The following is a 7160-nucleotide window of genomic DNA, read 5'->3' on the forward strand; positions in this document are numbered from 1 at the left end:
TTAGCTAAGATAGTATTTGACACATCAATAGCATCACAAAATTTTCCATTCAGCCCTATTTTGTTTTTATTTAAATGTCATTTAACTGATTTCTTGATATACTAAATATTAATTATTTTACCTTTGGTACTCATATTTCACTGATACATATATTTACCTATTGGAATGTTGCTGTCTTTAAAAAAAATGAAATATTTCTCAATAAAAGGCTACCGTTTAAAATTTTTGAATAACATACCTTTACAATATATTTCTTGAAATAAATTTGTTTTTTAAATCAAAGATGGTTTTGTCTCTGCTATACATCACTCCCTCTCTAAGAATAAAGTGGAATAATTTAGAATCAAAGAATATAAAGATTCTGACAGCATTATTCTGCAGTTTGGTGCAACAAGACTGAGGAAGACTGCCTCATAAACCCAAGAAACCACCCATTCTCCTTATAGGTATAGTTCCCTTTTTATCCCTCTTGTCTTCATCCTCAGGACTACCTATGTTCCAGAATTCCCTACATGTTGTAGGAGGTTCTTGTGACCAGTTACTTCTGTATCCTATAACATTTCACTGAGTATCAACATCATTCCCAGGCTCAAAAACCTGTCATGTCCATATGGTCAATTTAAGTCTAAAGGTGACTTAGTATTCATGTTACTTTGCTTCACCTACCTCCACTCCCACTGATTCAAATACATCATTGCTGGTTTTAGTAAACTACTTTCTGTACATCTGTTTATCCATTTACTGTGTTTATCTCTGTCTTTGTATTTCAGAGTTTGCTAGACTTTTAAGCTTTTATGTTTTTGAGACTTAAGTACTCATTACTATTCCAATCATTGTGCTAAAAGCTCAGAATACAAAGAAATACTGCACCTGAGCTCTAGGTGATCACATTCTAACAAGAGAGAAGTTCAAAAAAACTAGTGATGTTCTAGATGTATTACAGAATGTATAAAAGATAATCTCACAGAAAACAGTAATGGCCAGGACAGAGGGAGCAGGGCCAGAAAAAATCTCCCCCAGATTTGAGTTGAGCCATGTCTTGAAGGTGGCTGAAGTAATGGAACAGTTGGAAGTGAGGAGCCACAGCATTCAAGGCATGGGGATGGGGATGGATAGCCAACTCAAAAGTGGGAGATACATTTTGCTTAACCTACAAGATCAGTGTAGCAGAAATGTAGATTGTGTGTAGGACAGTAAAATGTAAAAAAGCTGGGAAGGTCAAGGTTGTGATGAATGTTAAGTTACCTAATAGAAAACTTGTGGGATATGTGACCAGCCAAATGGAGCACTAGTCCTTGTCTCAGATAACAAACCCTTAAACTTCCAAAATAGGAATTTGCTGAAAAAAGTAAAAAAAATCTCACTTGTTTCCAGGGACAGGCAGTGGTCTGACAAATAGAAATGAGGGCCACTGAGCCATCTATAAAGATCCCTGCAGGCCCCATATTAAGAATAAAGGAGGAATAAATAAGTACAAGGACCATGAATAAAAGAATTAATAGAATAGCCTTTTTCTAAACAAAGGTCTTTTCCTTTCTTTTTTTCCCTTTCTTTTAAGGGAAGAGAAATAATTTTTTTTTTTTTTAGAAAAGATATAGAAAATGAAATAAAACTAACAAAGCTACATATTAATGTAAATGTTTTGTTCTGTTTGCTTTATTTTGTTAAGTATTAGCTAATTCCATTTTAATTTAGTCTGAGTGTACTTGGGGAGTGTTGTTGAAGGCATATAGCTTCTAAGGAAATAGAGCGGTGTTTTGGGGGGGGGGGGCTTCTGTTCTGACAATCTGATTCCAAAGTCCTCTGGCTTTCCCTCTCACCACCCCACCCTTCCAACCTAGGAAAGGATATGTCCCACAGATCAACTCCTGAGACAATAGTGAATAGACCACTCCTCAGTTCATTGCTGATGGATAATCCAGTCAGTAATAATATGGTCAACTGAGAACCAAATTCCGGAGACTACTCCTCCATCTTACTTATGAGCTATAGAATTAGCATGTCAATGAGAGAAAGCTGGATAAAGGGGTCTCCTCTCTATTAGGACTTTCTAATCTCTTTTGGAATCCAGTCTGCTTGTAATAGTGTTACAGTTAGAATAAACTTTGTCCCTTGATTAGGAAATAGGTTCAAGTCTGCAAATTCTTTTGAGACACCTCTCGGGCACTGGTCTATGACCCCAAATTTTTGGGGTCCCCTTTGCAACTTCAACATTGTGGCCATATGTTTGATGCCTCTGGTCTAAGACACTAAGAAACTTAATGAGGTAAATTAAAAATCCTATAAACCAACAGCAGACAGCTAATATCTAACATGGTCCAGTCCTTCAGTCTACTGCCAAAATACTGCCAGGACTGAACAAGTTGATTGATGAACTTGCAATAGAAATCAACTTGAATCCACAGTGGCAAACACTGCAAGAGAAACAAAACAAGTGATTGGGAACACAAATACTCAGAAGTCAAGAACAATCATGAGGAAGAAAAGCAAAGAGCAATGTTAAGAAATTTTTTTGAATCATTAGACCAGTAAGACATTGATTTCAAAAAGCAAACTGTTTAGCAACAACTTAAGGATTACCTGTGTCCTAGAACACAGTATGACAAAAATCAGAGCACTATAATACAAGAAATTTCTGAACAAAGAAAACAAAATGCCTATCCAAAGAATCCACATAACTCCAGAAAAAAAAAAAAAAACAGAACAAAAAACTTATGCTGCAAACTCCGGGACGCAATATTTAAATTTAACAATTCGTGATAAATTCTATAAATGATCAAGAGAAAGACCAAGTGGAAAGAAAAGGAAATTTGAATGATAAAACTTCTGCACCTACCAAAAAATAGGAGGGAATGGAAGAGCATGTGAAATGAAGATGCAACATTAAGTGACATAACTTATGAACCTGATTCTAACCATGAATGGTAAAAGATGAACCTTCAGTAACAATAGCAACAACAACAAAAAATTGGAAACAGTCCCTCCCCCAAAAAAACAAACCAACAAGCCAAAGTAGATTATTTCCTTTGCAAAAACCCTGAAGAATGGAATTATTACAAAAAATATAACATATACAGTAACCAAGTGAGGCACAGTTAATAAAAGGAATTCTCCCAGAAAGAGGGAAACTAAAAAGACAAAAACATATATGAAATTAACAACAGTAATAACAAAATAACAATTTCTTTTTAAAAGTATACAAGGGGACAAGGGTGAAAGTAGAAGGCAAATAGCAGAAGTATGGTAGAGAAAAAAAGCCTGAAATGTACTAAACAGGTGAATTAATATTTTTGTGAGACTAAAATAAAAAAGAACAAGAAGATAGATAAAAGGGAGGAAGACGGTAGATGGGAATATATGATATCAAGTCAAAGATAAAGAAAAAATAACTTCTCTAGTTTCTCAGAAAGAAGGCCTTCAAGAGAATGAGGGAAAAAGCAAAAGGAGGGACCGAATCAGGGAAAAGAATTTCACTTCAGTGAAAGTCAGACTGCTAAACAATTTTCCCATTGAAAAATATTCTATAGTGACAAGATGAGAAATTTGCAGTTTGTATTATCTGCAGGGATAAGCATCAAGCTTAGAGGGATCACTTATCCCATTTCAGGCGTTTCAACTGATAATCAGAAGAATTGGGGAGCATGGATCCAGAGAGGGGACTTAATAGCAAAAAGGGGGAAGAGAATAATGAGGGGAAGGGCAAAGAGTAATGAACTGCACAATTAGGAAAGTCTCTACCACAAGACAGTGTTTCTTCTATGCCTCTATCACCTATAGGAACTGGAATTTCTAAGAATGAGATATGACAGAAAAAGGGACTTGATTGCAAGATATATGAGAAAATAAAGTAGAAGCTATTTGGAAGAGGGAAGTGAAGTACTTTGTTCTCTCAAAGATCAGAGATAATATTTTTCCTTTGTATTTATACATCATTTCCATGAACAATAAAGAGAATAAAGGAGGAATAAATAAGTACAAGGACCATGAATAAAAGAATTAAAGTCAATAGAATAGCCTTTTTCTAAACAAAGGAAAAGAAAGAGAAGAGAAATAATGAATTTTTTTTTTTGAAAAGATACAGAAAATGAAATAAAACTAACAAAACACTGTCAAGGAGGACAAGGGCATTTTACTTGATTACTCAATTGAGAGAAAATAAAAAAGGGCAAAATTAGATAGATAAAAGAAAGGGGAGGAAGTTAAAAAAAAACAAAAAAACTCCAAAATAAGGGAAAGGTGTAAAAAACTAGAGGGGGAAAGGCAGGAAAACTTTAAAGGGAAGAAAAAAAAAAAGCCTGTGGAAATAGGATTGTCCTAAAGTAAATTAAGTTAAAATAATAGAAAAAAAAAGTAATATTGTTGAGGTTGAGAAAGAGGCACCCCAAAAGTCTGGGGTCACAGACCAGTGTCAAAGGTGTCTTAAAAGAATTTGCATGTTTGACCCATAGCCAAGTCAAGAGGCAAAGTTTATTATAATTGTAACTCCAATTGTGGTGGGCTAAGTTCCAAAAAATTAGGGACCTAAGACCAAAGGACCTAAGAACATGGAATAGATTTATAGGGCAAAATTGGTCAGAGCTTCATGTGACTTATTTGCCAATTTTATGGCTTTCAGGTAGTTTTGAGGGGTGGTCTTCTTATTCACTATTGTTTTAAGAACTTGGTTATTGCTGACTAACAGATTACATTGATAATTTTATGTACAAATAGGTTTGAGGAGTGGTCTTACTTACTATTGTCTCAGGAATTTGGTCATTACTGACCAACAGATTATCTGACAGTAATGTTTGTAGAACTATTGTAAGGCCAGAAGACTTTGAAATCATTGACAGGTTATTAGAACAAAAGCTTTCTTAGGTCAAAGGGCTTCGGGATTACGAATATATCTAAGGGAAGAAATATTATTACATTCCTAAGCCAGAAGAGTTTTACAGTCATTGACAGATAGGTTGTCAGAACAATAATACATTTAGGTCAGAGGGCCTTAAGATTACTAATACATCTAAGGGAAGAAAATATTATTACATTCCCAGGCCAGAAGAGTTTTACAATCATTGACATATAGGTTGTCAGAACAATAATACACTTAGGTCAGAGGGCCTTAGGATTACTAATATATCTTCCCTTAGACTTTAAGGAAATCCTAAAATCCAAGGGAAGATATGTCATATTCCTTTACAATTATTGACAGATAGGATTCTTAGCACAGAAGCACTCTTAGGTCAGATTACATCATTATCTTTACTAAGGAAGAGGAAAAGATGTACTAATTTTTTTGGGTGGGGATATAAAAACCTAAGGAATGGATTAAACATTCCAATAAAAGGAGAAAATGATGCAGTGAATAAGAAAACAAGCTCACAATCAACTGCTTATAAAAACATAAAATAAAAATGAGGGGTTGGAATAAAATTTATTATTTATCAGGTGGATCCAAAAAAGCAGGAATTGTAATCATGCTATGAGACATAGCAGAATAAAAACTATAATTATAAAAAAGAGGCAAACGAAATTACCTTATGCTGAAAGGAACCGTAAACAACAAATATTAATATTAAACTTATATGCTCCAAATAGCATTCCATTTCATAAAGTAAGCATGAACTAAACTAAAAGAATACATAGTACCAACACATACACACACACACACACACACACACACACACACACACTTTTGCTGAGGTAATTGGGGTTAAGTGACTTATCCAGAGTCACACAGCTAGGAAGCGTTAAGTATCTGAGATCGGATTTGAACTCAGGTCCTCCTGACTTCAGGACTATCCCCTGCACCACCTAACTGTGCCTAAGAATACATACTAACATAATAGTGGAAGAATATTTTAATTTCCCTTTCTCACTTTCAGATAAGTACAACACAAAGATAAATAAAAAGGAAATAGTGACTTGAACAAATCACAGGGCAAATCAGAGCTAAAAGACTTACAGCTTCTACTGAATGGATTATACATTTCTTGGCACCACATAGGACGTTTACAAAAATTGAGTTTTAGGCACAATGATATTCCAAAGAAATATGTGGGAAAATATCATCCACAAAAACTATCAGACTCTCAAAGTAAGAAAAGGAAAAACGGGTTTATTATAATATCCTGAAAAAGGGCATATCCCATATAACAAGGTGTTTGTCAGCCGAAGGAGTGCAAAGCATAACTTGGAAACAAAAGATTAAATAGCCTAAATGCAGAGATCCCCACCCCCTCAGGCTAACCTTTTCTCTCTTTGGGGGAGTCCTGGCTTATATTCCAATTACAGAAATCTAACCCAGAAACAAAAGAATGCAAATCAATAATAATAAACTCTTAATTTAAATATCCCTAGAGAATTGATATACAAGCAGATATAATTCAAAGCCATCATCACCTTTAAAAGAAATATTTAAATGCTAATTAAAAGGTGGTGGGAAATAGGAGGGGACACCACCAACAACTTTTTAGCTATTGCTCTATTTGTTATTATAAAGTCTCAAATCACAATTAAAAATATAGTTTAAGGCTATATTCCCATGAGAGCATCTTCACCCAATTAATTCCACACAGAAATGTAAAAAGGAAGAAATTTTAAAGCATTTCCTTTACAGATCATAACATAATAAAAACTGTAATCAGGGAGTTATAAACAAAAGACACAAATGGAGATAATTAAATCCTAAATAATGAAAGGGTCAAAGAATAAATCACAGAATAACTAGAACAAATCATATGAAAGAAAATGGTAATAATGAAACAGCATGGTAATAATGAAACAGCATACTAAAAATTTCCAAGATGATGTTAAAGTAGTCCTCAGGGGGATAATTATATTCCTATGAACATAAGCTAACCAAATAGTAAGAAAAGGATTAATAAACCGAGTGTACATTTTTAGCATTAGATGAGTAAATTAAACTAAAAGCTCATTTCTTGAAAAGACTAATAAAATTGATTAGCCTTTAGCCAATTTAATTTTTAAAAGGCGGCAGAAAATAAATGTTTAAAAATGGCAAAATGAAATCACAGCAAACCTAGAAGAATTAAAAAGAATTATTAGAAGCAAAAGCCATTTCTCAATGTAAAAACTGTCAAAGGTTATGAAGTTTTTTTTAGCATGGAAATTAGCTTTCATTTTTAATAAGTGGTAAAATTATTTATGTACCAAAGAAT

Source organism: Sarcophilus harrisii, chromosome 3, assembly GCF_902635505.1.
Source record: "Sarcophilus harrisii chromosome 3, mSarHar1.11, whole genome shotgun sequence".
In the NCBI taxonomy this organism is placed as follows: Eukaryota; Metazoa; Chordata; class Mammalia; order Dasyuromorphia; family Dasyuridae; genus Sarcophilus; species Sarcophilus harrisii.